The 18,150-nt window shown below is 46.2% G+C and overlaps 1 protein-coding gene across 2 annotated transcripts in view; it reads right to left on the bottom strand.

The window, feature by feature from the left end:
• Window positions 1–18,150, bottom strand: part of LOC140198171 (gamma-aminobutyric acid type B receptor subunit 1-like) — a 289,471-nt gene that overhangs the window by 69,249 nt on the left and 202,072 nt on the right. The gene's annotated exons all lie outside the window — the stretch shown is intronic.

Raw genomic sequence — 18,150 nt, 5'->3', positions numbered from 1 at the left:
ACATAAAATACAAAATAATTGAATGCACAAGTATTCACCCCCTTTAAATCAGTATTTAGTAGATGCACCTTTGGCAGCAATTTCAGCCTTGAGTCTGTGTGGATAGGTCTCTATCAGCTTTGCACACCTGGACACGGCAGTTTTTACCCTTTCTTCTTTACAAAACTGCTCAAGCTCTGTCAGATTGCATGGGGATCGTGAGTGAACACCCCTTTTCAAGTCCACCCACAAATTCTCTATTGGATTGAGGTCTGGCCTCTGACTTGGCCACTTCAGGGCATTCATTTTGTTGTTTTGTTTGTGGAATATCTTGCATTGTAATGCCAATTCAGGAATCTCAGAATCAGGTTTATTATCACTGATGTATGTTTTACGGCAGCAGTACAGAGCAATATATAAATACACTTTAAATTATAATAAGAAATATATGGTAGTGCAAGAAGAGAGCAAAACTACCAAGCTCATTGCTTGATTCATTGTCTGTTCAGACATTTGACAATAGAGGGGAAGAAGCTGTTCCTAAAATGTTGAGTAGGTGTCTTCAGACTCCTGTACCTCCTTTCTGATTGAATTGAATTGAATTGACTTCATTTCTTACATCCTTCACATATATGAGGAGTGAAAATCTTTACATTATGTGTCAGTCTAAATGTGCAGTGTGCAATCATAGTAATTTATTATAAATATAACAGTCAATGTAACATAGAATACACTCAAATCAGCGTGAGTTAATCTGTCTGATGGCCTGGTGGAAGAAGCTGTCCTGGAGCCTGTTGGCCCTGGCTTTTATGCTGCGATATCATTTCCCGGATGGTGGCAGCTGGAATAGATTGTGGTTGGGGTGACTTGGGACCCCAGCGATCCTACAGACCCTTTTTACATACCTGTCTTTGTAAATGTCCTGAATCATGGGAAGTTCACAACTACAGATGCGCTGGGCTGTCTGCACCACTCTCTGCAGAGTCCTGCGATTGTGGGAGGTACAGTTCCCATACCAGGCAGCGATGCAGCCCGTCAGGATGCTCTCAATTGTGCCCCTGTAGAAAGTTCTGTGCCTTTTTCACCACACAGCTGGTGTGTACAGATCACGTGAGGTCCTTGGTGATGTGGATGCCGAGGAACTTGAAGCTGTTTACCCTCTCAGCACCAGATCCATTGATATCAATAGGAGTTAGCCTGTCTCCATCCCTCTTGTAATCCACAACCAGCTCCTTTGTTTTTGCGACATTGAGGGAGAAGTTGTTTCCTTGACACCACTGTGTCAGAGAGGTGACGTCTTCCCTGAAGGCCACCTCGTTATTGCTTGAGATAAGGCCAATCAATATGGAAAGATGGTAATGAGAAGAGGGCGGGTCCTGGCTATTGAGGGTCCTTTTTGAGGCATAGCCTTTTGAAGGTGTCCTCAATGGTGGGGAGGCTGGTGGTGGGGAGCTGGATGTGGTTACAACCTTCTGCAGCCGTAAACTCAGCCAGCTCCAACACAGATCAAGGATTATGCCCACATAATACTTTGGGCACCAGCGTGATGTGCCAACAACTTACTAACGCTAACCTGTATGGCTTTGGAACGTGGGAGGAAACCCACATGGTTATGGGGAGAACGTACAAACTCTTTACAGGCAGAGGCGGGAATTGAACCCTGATCTTCAAAAGTCTCAGTACCACTGCCGCTCTTTTCTCTCCCACTCCCCCGTGAGGCTCAAAGTCAGACAATCTGTGCCCCCCCCCCCCCAGTGCTGCAGTCCTGTCTAAGAAGGAGTTTAGTTTGACCCATGGGCGCGTCTCTTTCCCTGGCCTCCTCTGTGTTCAGGGATGAAGCAGCATACACTATGATCTGAGATGCCCGACTCCCCTACTGAGGTACAGGGCCGGGAAGGCTGAAAGGGAGAAGGGGAGGGGGGAAGCTGAGACGCATCTGGAAAGGGGAAGGAGAATCCATTAGTGTCAGCCGGTCAGTCCCTGGGGCACCTGGTGATGAATGTGCTGTTCCTTTGCCTGTGGCACTATTGTGATCTGAGTAATGAGGGCTACCGTGAACACATTGTGCTTTGCTTTCTGTTCTCAGCTCTCCCTGAGATGAGAGGTTTGAAACTCAGCGCTAACACTCGCCTCCTCCTCTCTCGGATCCTGAGCCTTGGGAAAGTTCCTGTACCTCGATACGCACAGAGCGTTGACCTGGGCAGAACTTAGTGAATGATAGGGCTCTGGGGACTGCTGTTAAGCAGAGAGACCCAGGGGTGCAAGTGAACCCCTTGAAAGCAGCGAGCGATGCAAGTTGACAGGTCGATAAGACAGCGAAGAGGGAATCTGGCACGTTGGTCTTCACTGGTCTGGCTAGCACGTACAGCAGTTGTGGCACTATGTTACAGCTGTACAAGATGTTGGTAAGTCCACATTTGGAGCACTGTGGGCAGTTTCTCTCGCCCTGCTATAGGAGTGATGTCATTGAGTTCCACAGGGTGCACAAATAATATTTTTGGGAGAAAATTACAGGGACTGGAAAGCTTGGGTTACAAGGAGGGACTGGATAGGGCGAGACTAAGGCGAGAATACCCAAATCTATTTCATCCCAGTTCTCCTAACTCACCACTGGGGTCATCCAGCAGCTGGACCTCAATGAGGAGAAATTTCCTCTGACAACGTAATCAGGGCATGGGGGAGGGAGGGAGGGAGAATGTGTTCCCCTCAGCCTAATCTATCGACTCCACCCAAGACACTGACCAACTGCACACAGCCACTGGGAAAAGCTTCAGCCACGATATTAGATACAGCAGGGCAGTGTTTAAATTACTGGTTTGACAACCGGGTAGTCAGAGGATCAGAGGTGGAAATGGTCAGTAACTTTAAATTGCTTGGCGTTATCGTTTCAGAGGATCTGTCCTGGGACAAGTACGTAAGAGGCATTACAAAGAAGGCATGGCAGCACCTCTACTTTCTTAGAAGTTTGTGAAGATCTGACATGTCATCTAAATCCCTGACGAACTTCTATAAAAACGTGGTGGCGAGTACCCTAACTGGTTGCATCATGGCCTGGTATGGAAACACCAACCTCCAAGAATGGAAAGACCTACAGAAAAGTGATGGATACAGCCCAGTCCATCACAGGAAAAGCCTTCTTCACAAGTAAGCACATCTACAAGGTGAGATGCCACAAGAAAGGAGCATCCATCATCAAGGAACCCCACCATCTCGGCCAAGCTCTATTCTCATTGCTGCCTTTGGGGAGGAGGTACAGGAGCCTTGGTGTCCCTCACCACCAGGTTCAGGAGCAGATATTACTCTACAACCATCAGGCTCCTGTCGCAGCCTGGATAACTTCTCTCACTTCAATACTTATTTATTTGTTCATTTAATGTTTACACAGTTCGTCTTCTTTTGCAGATTGGTTGCTTACAGTATGTGTAGCTTTTCACTGATTCTACAGTATTTCTTTGTTTGACTGTGAGGCTTGCAAGAAGATGAAACTCAGTAGTATATAGTGACATATATGTCCTTTGATAATAAATTTACTTTGAACTTTGAAAGGTAAGGGAAGAAGGCAGGCGAATGCGGTTGAAAGGGAATAAAATATTAGCCACGATCAAATGGTGCAGCAGACTTGATGCTCCCCTATCTTATGAAATCATGGTGAAAAATTTGACCAGGACAATGGAAGTTGGTTGTGTTTCTCGGAGGTCAATGTTCTCAGTACCGGGATATCTGTGCAGGAGGTCCTCAGGGCAGAAACCAAGTACCAGATACCCTCAGCCAGTTCCTCCATGGGGAGCCCAGAAGTAAGAACATTATCTGAGCATCACACAAGCTTTTATTTCCTCGGTGGCTCCTCAGGAGACAGATAGTGCCTTTGATGAAGAGACTCGCCCTATACTCAATGCTCCTTGTGTGGCTCTGTATAATCAGAATCACATTTGTTTTCACTAACATATGTCATGAAGTTTGTTGTTTTATGGGACTGGGACATAAAAATTACTGTTAAGTTACAAAAATAAATTAATAGTGCAAAGGAGGAATAGTGAGGTAGTATTTATGGAGGGGGTGAAGCTGCTCCTGAATAATTGAATGTGGGTCTTCAGGCCCCTGTACCTCCTCTCTGATGGTAGCAATGAGAAGTGGACATGTCCTGGGTGGTGAGGGTCCTGAATAATGGATGCTGCCTTCTGTGACACCACATTTTGAAGACGTCTTTGATGGTGGGGAGGGTTGTGTTCATGATGGAGCTGTCTGAGTTTGCAGCCCTCTGCAGCCCCTTTGCAATCCTATGCATTGAAGTCTCCATTCCCGGTTGTGTTGTGAATGGTCTCCACTGGACATCTGTAGAAATTTGCAAGAGTCGTCGGTGGCATAACAAATTTCCTCAAACTCCGAATGAAGTAGAGCTGCTAGTGTGCCTCCTTCCTGATTGCATTCATATGTTGTGGCAAGATCAAAGTTCAAGGTTCAAAGTAAATTTATTATCAAAGTACATCTATGTCACCCTGAGATTAATCTTCTTGCGGCCATACTCCGTAAATCCATAACAGAATAATAATCAAAATAGAATCAATGAAAGACCATTCATCCAGTGTGCAAAAGACAACAAACTACAAATACAAAAAGAAATTTAGAATAATAGTAAATAAATAAGCAATAAATATCAAGAACATGAGATGAAGAGTGCTTGAAAGTAAGTCCATAGGTTGTGGGAACATTTCAATGATGGGGCAAGTGAAGTTATTCATACCGCTGATGGTTGAGGGGTAGTAACTGTTCCTGAACCTGGTCGTGTAACTCCTGGGGCTCCTGTACTTTCTTCCAAATGGCAGCAGTGAGAAGAAATCATGACCTGGGTGGTGTGGGTCCCTGATGATGGAGCTTCTAGGATGTGGGTTCACAGGGTTACTCAGCCCAGTGTGCGGAATGGCCTAGTTCTACTCCTACACCTTACGGTCTTACATCCCTCTCCAAAGTCACATGACACAATCCCAGAAACACAGAAACTAGATGAAGATGTCACTTCTCTTGGTGCAAGTCCGCCTGTGATAAATGCCAATGCCTTCCTAATTGTTTGCAGTACCAAGATATCAATTTTCTGGGCACCTGTGTTCTCCTGAACATCAATGCCTTTTAATTCCTCACCAATTGAAAACTACACTGTGTGTCAACCTATATACACACCCTGTTATGTAACAATATTGTTGTCCACTTGCCTAGATCTCCAGAAGCCTTTCTGTGACCTTGTTCACCATCTACAATGTCACCCCTCAGCAAGCCTGGATATATTACACTCGCTCCTGCACTCTATATCGTTGATTTAGACTGGTGAACCCTGCAACAGGCCAGTAGGCAATCTTTGACTCCTAATAATGTGCAATCTGATTTAGGTCTTTTCCTCCTGAAGCGAAGAGGGCTGAAGGGGTCAGCTGATACAGCTATTTAGGATTATGAAAGGCAATGGATTGGGTTGATGGTCTGAATGTTTTCTCCAGTGGAGGGTGAATCAAAAACAAGAGGGCACAGGAATAAGATGAAGGGAAGGAGTTTTAAACAGGACCTGAGAGATTAGCGTTTTACAGAGAGTGTTTGATATCTACATAGAATGCACTGAGAGAGGAGATGGTGGAATCAGATAGGATCACTATGTTTTAAGAGGCATTTAAGCAAGATATCCAAGGTTTAGGACAAAATGTGGGTAAACGGGATTATTGTAGATGAGCACAAGAATTGTCACTGAAACCCTGGGGCAGAGGTCAAGTGGGGACCATGGTCACAAACCCTGGTGGCCCCTGAGGACAGAGGTCAAACTGGGATCACCACCCTGGTTGGTGTGGTCACGATCTTAGGGGGAAGAGGTTAGACCAAGGTCATGCCCCGGGCAGAGAGATCAGCTAGGGTCAGAAGTTGAATTGGGGTCAAGGCCCCCAGGGACAGAGGTCATACCAGGGTCGCAGCCCACAGGGACAGAGGTTAGACTGGGGTCATGGCCCCTAGGGTGTGCGTTCACAGGGTTCCTCGGCCCAGTGAGCTGAATGGCCTAATTCTACCCCATACCTTCTGGTCTTATATCCCTCTACAAGGTCGGAGGAGTTCTATGATTCTTCGGTAACAAGCCAACAACCTCCATTTTATTTCTTCGGAAACACAGAAAACAGGAGCAGGTTATTCAGCCCTTCAAGGGGAAAGGGAGCTAAGATGAAAGAAAGTTGGCCACTATTGAATTGTGCAGCAGACTAGATGGGCTGAATGATCTCACTCTGCTCCTATATCTTACAGTCAGAGTTTAATCAAGTTTATTGTTTTTGACTTTAGTTGTGAAACTTGTTGATGTGTGGCAGCAGCACAGTGCAGGTATAACAAATTACCGTAAGTTACAATAAAAATAAATAAAGAGAAATAGTGAGGTTTTGCGCCACACACACAGAATGCTGGAGGAACTCGGCAAGTCAGGCGGCATCTATGGAGGGGAATACACGGTCGCCGTTTCAGGCCAGTTCTCTTGCAGTCATGCTGCCTAACCCAGAGTTCCCCCAGCGTCTCGTGTGCTGCTCTCGATGGAATGAAGGGCCTGTCTCCGATCTCTGTGAACACCTCGGCTGCGTTTCCTTTCCTCCTCCCTCCCACATAGAACATACAACATCACAGCGCAGTACAGGCCCTTCAGCCAACAATATAACCCTTCCCTCCCATATAACCTTCCATTTCCCTCTCATCCATGTGCCATTCCTATCTCATTAAACATCCCTAATGTATTTGCCTCTAAAACCAGCAGCACATTTCATGCAACCACCACGCACTGTGTTAAAAACAACCCTACCTCTGACATCTCCACAATACTCTCCTCCAATCACCTTAAAATTATGCCCTCTCATATTAGTCACTTCCACCTTGGGAAATAAATGCTCACTGTCTACTCTTATCATCTAATACACTTGTCAAGTCACCTCTGTTCCTCTAAGGAACATCCTGGAAATGTACGTCCCTGTGGACTGCACCAGGTCGCCACGCTGTGCGGGACAGGACCTGTTCTGAGACAGGAGGCATCAGAGCGTGACTAAACTTACCTGAGCCGTTGTATGAAGCTCCCCTGCGGCGAGCAGTCAGGGAAGACAGATGGCGAGCAGCCGGCCTCTTCTCCCAACTTCCCACAGAGCTGGCGTACTGCGAGGAGTTGGGTGCAGAGAGGGGCAGCTGGTGGGAAGGAAGGAAGGAAGGAAAACGGCACCCTCTGCGATCTCTTCAGGCCTGCCAGTTTGAAGTGTCGCTTCAGCCACGCTCCGTACAAGGCACCAGACGGTCGCTCTTTCCTGTGCTGAATGTTCATTGACACGACGGCTCCAATTTCCCATTGCCCGATAGAGACTGAGGAAGAGTCACACAGCACAGAAAAAGGCCCTTCGGCCCAACCAGTGTGTGCTGACTATCAAATCACCCACTTACACAAATCCTACCATAATCCTTTCTGTATTTGAAATTTTCTCCACATTCAGCTCTAACCCATGAACACCACATCATTATTCCTCTTTTGCACTATTTGTTTATTTTAGTTTTTATTTAACTTAGTTTTCTTTATGACTTGAACTGTACTGCTGCCACAAAAACAACAAATTTCGTGACATATGCCAGTGACAATAAACTGGATTCCGATTCTGAAGCAACTTTGTCCTCAGAAATGACCTGGATCCGCTTCGGTTTCTCCAGCGCCACAACAGGTCGGCAGCAGATGCTATTTCGCGGCTCTCCACTCGACCTGGACAACAGGAACACTTAATGCAGGCTGTCGCTCAGCGACTGCTTTTTGGCATTCAACACAGCCATCCCTGATAAACCTATCAGCAAGCTTCAAACCTGGGTCTATGTGCCTCTGTCTGAAACTGCACCTCAATCAGTACATGCGCACCTCACTAACTATCAAGATGGGGCACCTCAAGGCTGCATACATCCCCTCCTGCCCTACTCTCCCTACACCTGTGATTATGTGGCTGTGCACAGCTCCAAAACATTTACAAATTCGCCAATGACACCATGTTGCTGGCTGTATCGCAGGTGGCAATGAGTCAGCGTACAGGAGTGAGATAGGACACCTGGTTATGTGGTGCCTCAACAACAACCTCACACTCAATATCAACAAAAGCGAGGAACTAGTCATTGATTCAGCCGGAAGCCGGGGGACCACGTACCAGTTCTTAGTGCTGGGTCAGAGGTGAAGAAGGTAAACAGCCTCTGATTCCTGGGCATTAACATGACCATGAGAGACAGGCCATTCAGCCCATCGAGTCTGCTGCACCATTCCATCATGGTTGATCCCAGATCCCACTACACATCTCGGATGACCTGCCCATCGTGGATGACCACGTAGATAATCACACATCCACCTTCTCCGAAGTTTAAGGAGGTCAGAATTAGAATCAGGTTTATTATCACCAGCATGTGTTAAATTTGTTAACTAAGTGGCAGCAGTACAATGCAATGCATGATAAGTATAGAAAAAAAATAAATGACAGTAAATATATATATATAGAAATAACTGAATTAAAAATAGTGCAAAAACAGAAATAATAAATAGAAAAGTGAGGTGGTGTTTATAGGTTCGGTGGGCATTTAGGAATCAGGTGGCAGAGGGGAAGAAGCTGTTCCTGAATCGCTGTGTGTGAACCTTCAGGCTTCTGTACCTCTTTCCTGACAGTAACAATGAGAAGATGGCATGTCCTGGGTGACGGGGGTGTTAATAACGGATGCCGCCGCTCTATGAAGATGTCTTAGGCACTACGAAGGCTGGTACCCATGATAGAGCTAATTATACAACTTCCTGCAGCTTTTTTCGATCCTGTTCAGTAGACCCCCACCCCCACACCAGACGGTGATGCAGCCTGTCAGAATGCTCTCCACACTACATCTGTGGAAGTTTTCAAGTGACTTAGGTGACAAACCAAATCTCCTCAAACTCCGAATGAAATATAGCCACTGTCTTGCCTTCTTTATAGCTGTATGGATATGTTGGGACCAGGTTAGGTCCTCAGAGATCTTGACACCCAGGAACTTGAAATTGCTCACTCTCTCCATTTCTGATCCGTCTATGAGAGCTAGTACATCAAGTACTGCCACCCACTTCTACACGTGCACTACTGAAATTCCACACTGGCTGCATCTGAGCCGAGTACAGCCATTCCAATGCAGAGGAATGCAAGAAGCTGCAGATTCTAGTGCACACAGCCTGGTCTGTCACAGTCACAGCCATCTCCACAACTGATAACAACAGGAAGTGCTCCCTCAAGAAAGTGGCCTCTATCGTTAAGGATCTTGTGCTTTGTGCATTGTGTGGGGTTGACCGATGGGCCTGGCACTGAGGTCCCGCAGCACATCCCTAGCTTTTGCTTGCCCCCTCACTGGGGCAGCTGGAGGCCAGTTTCCCTCTGTCAGTGGGTCAGGAATTCAAGCTCCCAGTCTCACATTCTGAGGACTCAGGCTGTTAACTCTTTCATTTTTTCAATCTCATCATTAAATATCTGCATTTGTGAGCTAAATTGCACACTGAGTGAGAGCAAGGAGTGCTACATTCCACACAGGGTGTATTACACTCTCCACACAAAGCACAAGGGGGGCTACACACCACACAGGGTGTATTACACTCTCCAGACAAAGCACAAGGGGGGCTACACTCCATATGGGGTGTATTACACTCTCCAGACAAAGCACAAGGGGGGCTACACTCCGTATGGGGTGTATTACACTCTCCACACAAAGCACAAGGGGGGCTACACTCCGTATGGGGTGTATTACACTCTCCACACAAAGCACAAGGGGTGCTACACTGCACACAGGGTGTATTACACTCTCCAGACAAAGCACAAGGGGGGCTACACTCCGTATGGGGTGTATTACACTCTCCACACAAAGCACAGGGGGTGCTACACTCTGCACTGGGTGCGTTACTCTCTCCGTGCACTGTCCAAGATGTATTTTGCACTCTCCATGCTTTATCTGTGGTGTATACACCAAGGCCTAAGAAATACCCTCAGGTTTTACCTTGCAGGTGAGACTCTGCCTGCCTCTCAGGTTGGGATGGTTATGGATTGCTCAGGTTTGCATGGTTCAGAGTGAGATACTGTCTGAGAGCTATTCACCCAGTAGCTTATTAACATCAGCGCACCATCTCACATTGGTCAAGTGCTCTACTGCAGTAAATACAACTGTATCTATGGAGATACGGTTATGGAGTAACTGTTGAAATAAATCTGACTAAATCTTTCATAAATTTGCACTAAAATTGACTCTTTTGTTCTTTCCTGTAAACATTGTGTTTAATTTATGTTTTATTGTGAATGCTGCTGCAAGTATGTTTTTCATTGCACTTGTGCATACATGTACTTATGGATGTGATGATGAACTCGACTCTGACTCTTTGACTTGGTTACCTAGGCAGAGAGGGGAAATTCTAAGGATTAATCTGACAGATCACCCTTGCTCTCACTAGAGGCCTTCATAGAGTCACACAGACAAAACACTGGAGGAAATCAGCAAATCAGGCAGCATCTATGGAGGGGAATGAACAGTTGATGTTTTGGGTGATGACCCTTCATCAGGAGGTCATGGACAGATTGGGAAGTCGAATTCAAATGGGTAGCCACCAGGAGATCCTACCTTTTGTGACGGACAGAGCGAAGGTGCTCGACAAAGTGGTCCCCCAAGCTGCATTGGATCTCATTGATGTAGAGGAGGCCTCACCACGAATGCTAGATACATTACATGATACCAATAGACTTGGAGATGAAGTGTTGCCTCACACGGAAGGAATTGTTGACTGTTCATGGCCTCCTCTCCTTCCATACCGAGCCGAAACTCGGGTGGGAGAGCAGCACCTTATATTCCATCAGAGCAACCTGATGGCATGAACATCGATTTCTCCAACTTCTGCTATTTTCTCCCCCTTCCCTCCTTACCCCTTCCCCTCTTCTGGCATCTGCCCTCTTCTTTTCCAATCCTGATGAAGGGTCTCGGCCGGAAACTGTTTTGTTCCCCTCCATAGAAGCTGCCGAACCTGCTGAGTTTCTCCAGCATTTTGACTGTGTTACTTATAGAATCTCTTGTCTTCATAGGGTCATACAACAGAAGATGGGCCTCAGAGCCCACCATGTTTATGCTGACAGTTTTGTCCTTCCCTACTAATCCCATTAACTTGCACTAGGTCTGCTTACTAGGGATGTGATGTTGAGGCTCTATAAGGTGCTGGTGAGACCTCACTTGGAGTACTGTGGGCAGTTTTGGGCTCCTTATTTAAGAAAGGATGTGCTGATGTTGGAGAGGGTACAGAGAAGATTCACTAGAATGATTCCGGGAATGAGAGGGTTAACATATGAGGAACATTTGTCCGCTCTTGGAATGTATTCCTTGGAGTTTAGAAGAATGAGGGGAGACCTCATAGAAACATTTCGAATATTAAAAGGCACGGACAGAGTGGATGTGGCAAAGTTGTTTCCCATGATGGGGGGTCTAATATGAGAGGGTATGACTTAAGGATTGAAGGGCGCCCATTCACAACAGAGACGCAAAGAATTTTTTTTAGCCAGTGGGTGGTGAATCTATGGAATTTGTTGCCACGGGCAGCAGTGGAGGCCAAGTCATTGGGTGTATTTAAGGCAGAGATTGATATGTACCTGAGTAGCCAGGGCATCAAAGGTTATGGTGAGAAGGCAGGGGAGTGGGACTAAATGGGAGAATGGATTAGCTCATGATAAGATGGCGGAGCAGACTCGATGGGCCGAATGGCCAACTTCTGCTCCTTTGTCTTATGGTCTTATTCTATACCTTCTGAAAATGCCTCTCAAAAAAATGTAGCAATTGTAGCTGATCTCACCACCTCCTCTACTAGCATGCTCTGGATATCAACCACTCTTTGTGAAAACAAAAATCACCCCCTAGATCCCCTCTAAAACTCCTTCCTCTCACCTTAAACCCAAGTCGTCTTGTTTTTGCTATCTTTACCATGGGAAAAAGACTCTCACTGTCTACCGTATCTGCGCCTCTCACAATTTTATGTACTATCAGATGGCACAGTACATAGCAGTTAGCGTAACAAGACTAGGGTTCAATTCCTGCCACTGTCTGAAAGGAATTAGTACGTTCTCCCCGTGACCACGTGGGTCTCCTCTGGTTTCCTCCCACATTATTGGCTACAGACGGGTTAGGGTTAGTAATTTGTGGGCATGCTATTTTGGCACCGGAAACATGGAGACACTTATGGGTTGCCCCCAGACTGTGTTGGTCATTGGTGCAAAATGACACATTTCACTGCATGTTTTGGTGTTCATGTGACACATAAAACTAATCTCGGCCTCCTTTGCTCCAGGGAAAACAAGCCCTGTCTCTCCCAATTCTCCCCATCATTTCAATCCTCCAATCCAAGTAACATCCTGGTGACTCTCCTCTCCTGTCCATGGCAGTCCTAAAAGTGGAAGGAGATATGGAAAGACACTGAGTTTAACAGGGGAAGAGCCAGAGGTTGCAGCCTTTTGGCATCTGAAGGCATATATATCAATACTTGGGGTAACATGAATGAGGTTTGCACAATAATGGGAGATTAAATTAAAAAAAACAAAAGAAATGGCGAGCAATCAGTATAATTTACACATGAAGCACTGGAAGAACTCAGCAGGTCAGGCAGCACCCATGGAGGGAAATGGAGTCGACATTTTGTGTGACCATTTATACGAATACAGCCTGACTTTTTGAGCTCCTCCAGCATCTTGTGTGTGTTGCTCCAGATTTCCAGCATCTGCAGAATCCCTTGTGAAGCTAATTCCTCTGTGTGTCGGGAACACTGCCTTCGGAACATGAGAACCGACCGTTCTCGCTCACTGTGAGAAGGAAGCACAGGAGACTCTGGGTGAGACATCTCACAGGTGGCAGAGATGTAGAACAAGTGTGACCATTAATGATTCCAACACATTTGCTGCTGCAAGATGCACTTTGCTCTGCCTTAACCGTGTTGGTTTTCCAGCGTAAGGTGTCCATAGAGGAATGATGCATTGCAGGCTGCAGGTGGACATGCCAAGGGATGCAATGAAGCTCAGTGCAGCCAACACTATGGCTTGGTGGGGAAGAACTGCAGTCTAGTGTTCATCCGGCACTAGCCTCTGAGAGGCTGAGTCCTGAGTAACAGCTGATCAAACACTTCAAGGGTTCATTGTTTAACGACACAAGGCAAATGGCGGTGATGCACTGAGAGTGAATGACTGGATCTGATGACACAATGAATGTGAAGAAAGAATGTGCTGTATTTCCTTTATGAATAAAATATACATTAGTTAGACTGCACTTGGAGCACCATGTGCAATTCTGGTTGTCTCTTTACAAGAAGCATGCGCAAAAGAAGTTCACCAGGATCTGCCTGGATTAGAAGATATGAGAAATAAAGAGAGGCTGGACAAATTTGGGCTGTTTTCTCTGGAGAATTGTAAGCTCACGGAATTTTATGAAATTATGAGTCACAGAGATAGGGTCAGACATCTTTGCCCAGGGCAGAAATGTCAAGTGGTAAAGGGCATGAACTTAAGTTTAAAGGAGATGAGCAGGATGGAGTGGTGGGTATTTGGAATTGGCTGCGAGGGGTATGTTGGAAGCAAGTAGAATAATAGAACAGTGATGTTTAAGAGGCTTTTACACAGATTTATGGATATGCAGGGAATAGCGGATATGTGCAGGCAAAAGAGATTTAGTTTAATTTAGCATCATGTTCAGCACAGATTTAGTGGGCCAAATGGCCTGTTCTTGTGCTGTACTGTTCTACAGTACTGTGCAAACATCTTTCACATATATATGTATAGATACTTAAATAGCAAGGGTGCCTAAGGCTTTTGCGCAGTACTGTAGTAATTTTATGTATTGCACTGTACACGGGTGCATACAGCAGGAGGTTATTGTGTTAGGGAATGGAGGACAATGGAGATGTTTGGAAACGAGGGTGAGAGATCTTTATAAGCGAAGTGTGGGTTGGATTGCTTGTGGATGAATTCAGAGTGGAACCCAGCCAGCAGACGTTGGAAGAGGTTTCGAGGGTGTGACTAAGGGTGACAGCAGAGGCTGACAAGAGACAGGGAACAGGCAGACAGGTCTCTGTTTAAACAGTGGTGCTCACTATTGGTCTGGTTAATCCAGGCAGCTGCCTCTACGTGTGACTTGAAAAGGACGTTTATGGCTTGCAGAAGAGCAGTCACAAATTAATCAGCAGTGGTGATGGATTGATAGCAAGGTGGCAGAAGCCTCCACAAATCGTGTTTTTTAAAGGCACAGAGTGGGTGGCAGCCTCTCTGTTTGACTGTCATACAGGTCTGCATTTACACTAAGGCACCATCCCTCAACACATTATACCCAAGACAGAACTGTATTCGCACTAAGGCATCATCCCTCAACACATTACACCCCAATCTTCCTTTGTACAGAACTGCATTCACACTAAAGCCTGATTTATACTTGTGCGTACGGGCTATGCTGTAGCGAGCATGCGTTGTTGTGTCTGTGTCGCTCTACAATTCACCACCAAAACGCTAGTTGGCGGTGGGGTTTCTATGCCACTGTGTTGAGTTTTTTCATGAGAGACATAGACGAGGAAATGCATTTCAAATATTTTAGGATGTCGGTAGGTAGATCTGACGATTTGGTTCATCGTCCCCAACCATTTATTTCGCATCAGTGTATGGACATGGCGGAGAAAAGCAAACGGAAATACGTAGGAGGAAATGCGATGCTACCAAGCGGACCAATCACAGTTGTTGCAGTCTGCGTCGCTGCGACGCGTGAGTTACTTTTTTGGGGAGGTGCACGTCAGCCTGCAGCGTAGGGTACACGGTACCTACTGCGTACATTTGACGCAGAAGTATAAGTCAGGCTTAAGGTATCATCCCTCAACACATTACACCACAATCTGCCTTCGTACAGAACTGCATTCACACTAAGGCAGTCCTTCAACACTGATGAAGGGTCTCAGCCCGAAATGTCAACTGTTTACTCTTTTTCAGAGATGCTGCCTGACCTGCTGAGTTCCTCCAGCACTCTGAGTGTGTTACATTATACCTCAGTCTGCCTTCATACAGAACTGCACATACACTAAGGCAAGGCCCCTCAACACATTATACTTCAACCTGCCGTCTTACAGGTCTGATTTACACGAAGACACCATCCGTCCCTCAACACATTATACCTCAATCTGTCTTCATACAGGTCTGCATTCACACGAAGGCAGCACCCCTCAACATATACACATGAGAAATTCTGTAGATGCTGGAAATCCAGAGCGACACATACAAAACACTGGAGGAACTGAGCTGATCAGGCAGCGTCTATGAAAAGGGATAAACAGTCAATGTTTTAGTGTAATACAGAACTTAGTGTGTATACTGCATACACACTAAGGGTCCATCCCCCAGCATGTTAAACCCCGACGTGCTTCATACAGGTTTGCATAAACAACTAGAGACTATCCCTCAACATATTACACTTTAACCTGCTGGCAGTTGATCGTTTCCTGATCGGTCAGGGCATCAAAGGATATGGCGAGAATGGTGTATGGGGTTGAGTGGGATCCGGGTTCAGCCATGATTGAATGGCAGAGCAGACTCAATGGGCCGAATGGCCTAATTCTGCTCCTATGTATTATCGTCTTATATACAGTTATTATTTCCAATTTGCTGTGAAAAAGCTCTGCATATACACAAAGGGACTGTGCCTAACACAGTATACTTTAATCGTCTGTCGTGGACTACAGACCGGTGGCACTGACCTCCCACATTATGAAGACCCTGGAGAGACTTGTTCTGGAGCTGCTCCAGCCTATGGTCAGACCACACTTAGATCCCCTCCAGTTCGCCTACCAGCCCTGACTAGGAGTTGAGGATGCCATCGTCTACCTGCTGAACTGTGTCTACGCCCACCTGGACAAGCCAGCGAGCACTATGAGCGTCATGTTTTTTGACTTCTCCACCATCCGCCCTGCTCTGTTGGGGGAGAAGCTGACAGCGATGCAGGTGGATGCTTCCCTGGTATCATGGATTCTTGATTACCTGACTGGCAGACCACAGTATGTGTGCTTGCAACACTGTGTGTCTGACAGAGTGATCAACAGCACTGGGGCTCCACAGGGACTGTCTTGTCTCCCTTTCTCTTCACCATTTACACTTCGGACTTTAACTACTGCACAGAGTCTTGTCATCTTCAGAAGTTTTCTGATGACTCTGCCATAGTTGGATGCATCAGCAAGGGAGATGAGGCTGAGTACAGGGCTACGGTAGGAAACTTTGTCACATGGTGTGAGCAGAATTATCTGCAGCTTAATGTGAAAAAGACTAAGGAGCTGGTGGTAGACCTGAGGAGAGCTAAGGTACCGGTGACCCCTGTTTCCATCCAGGGGGTCAGTGTGGACATGGTGGAGGATTACAAATACCTGGGGATACGAATTGACAATAAACTGGACTGGTCAAAGAACACTGAGGCTGTCTACAAGAAGGGTCAGAGCCATCTCTATTTCCTGAGGAGACTGAGGTCCTATAACATCTGCCGGATGATGCTGAGGATGTTCTACGAGTCTGTGGTGGCCAGTGCTATCACATTTGCTGTTGTGTGCTGGGGTAGCAGGCTGAGGGTAGCAGACACCAACAGAATCAACAAACTCATTCGTAAAGCCAGTGATGTTGTGGGGATGGAACTGGACTCTCTCACGGTGGTGTCTGAAAAGAGGATGCTGTCTAAGTTGCATGCCATCTTGGACAATGTCTCCCATCCACTACATAATGTGCTGGATGGGCACAGGAGTACATTCAGCCAGAGACTCATTCCACCGAGATGCAACACAGAGCATCATAGGAAGTCATTCCTGCCTGTGGCCATCAAACCTTACAACTCCTCCCTTGGAGGGTCAGACACCCTGAGCCAATAGGCTGGTCCTGGACTTATTTCATAATTTACTGGCATAATTTACATATTACTATTTAACTATTTATGGTTTTATTACTATTTATTATTTATGGTGCAACTGTAACAAAAACCAATTTTCCCTGGGATCAATAAAGTATGACTATGATTATATACATATATATATAAATATAAATAAAGATTTCCAGCATCTGCAGAGTCTCTTGCGTTTTTGACTTTATAGTCTAATTTGCAAACATATAGTCTGCATATCCTACAAGGGAGCATCCCTCAACACCCCTCTATATATTTCAATCTTCTGTCATATAGGATCACATATGTATTAAGACTCTGTCCCTCTACACAGACCGAATTTGCTGTCATACAGGTCTGCACGTGGATGAAAACAAATGGAAGGCTATGTGGGAGGGAAGCATTAGAATGAGCTTGGAGAAGGTTAAAGGGCAAGTAACACCGCAGGCCGAAGGGCCTGTATTTTGCTGTACCATTGTACATCCTGTGTTCCCATCATCTCACTGCAGTGTGGAGTAGTACCAACCTGTAGAAGCCCTGCCTTTCACTACAGTACTGATGACCCATTCCAAAGAGAAGGGGATCTGTCCTCTGTTTATCTGACGTCCCAAACCCAAAAACAAGTTATCTGACCGTAAGGGCATAGGAGCTGAAATAGGCCATTCACGCTCTTGAGTCTGCTCGGCCATTTGATCAGGTGATTTGTTTTCCTCTCAGCCCTTTCTCTGCCTCGACCAATCAAAAACCTGTCAGCCTCTGCTTTAAGTGCACCCGATGACTTAGACTTCCACAGCGAATGCTGTGTGAGACCTGCTATGCGAAGAGGCTGTTCTGTAGGCGGTGCTGGGCCCCGACAGAAGATCGGTGACCTGCAGGGTTGGTGGTCTTGCTGTCTTCACAGTTCGATACGCGACTGCTCTGCCCATGAAACGCAGAGTTGTGGGCAGTAAAGCAGCCAGCATATGCTTTATGGAGGGGATGCCACGCTGTTGTTGTCTGTTTTGTTCTGTTTATGTTGCTGCGTGTATTGCTCGCTGAAAATCCAGGCCACGCTACGCTGGTGTCAGAATGTGTAGCACACTGTGCGGGCTGCCCCCAGCGCATCCTTAGGTTTGTCGTTTTTAACGCAAACGATGCCTTTCACTGTATGTTTCGGTTACACATGATAAATAAGTCTAAATCTGAAGCTGGGCATAATCAAGGACCCACCCCACCTAGACGTTCTCCTTCTCCCCTCTCCCA

This window comes from Mobula birostris, chromosome 5, assembly GCF_030028105.1.
Source record: "Mobula birostris isolate sMobBir1 chromosome 5, sMobBir1.hap1, whole genome shotgun sequence".
Classification (NCBI taxonomy): Eukaryota; Metazoa; Chordata; class Chondrichthyes; order Myliobatiformes; family Myliobatidae; genus Mobula; species Mobula birostris.
The sequence above is the reverse complement of the archived record's forward strand: the minus strand, read 5'-3'. Positions and strand labels throughout refer to the sequence as shown.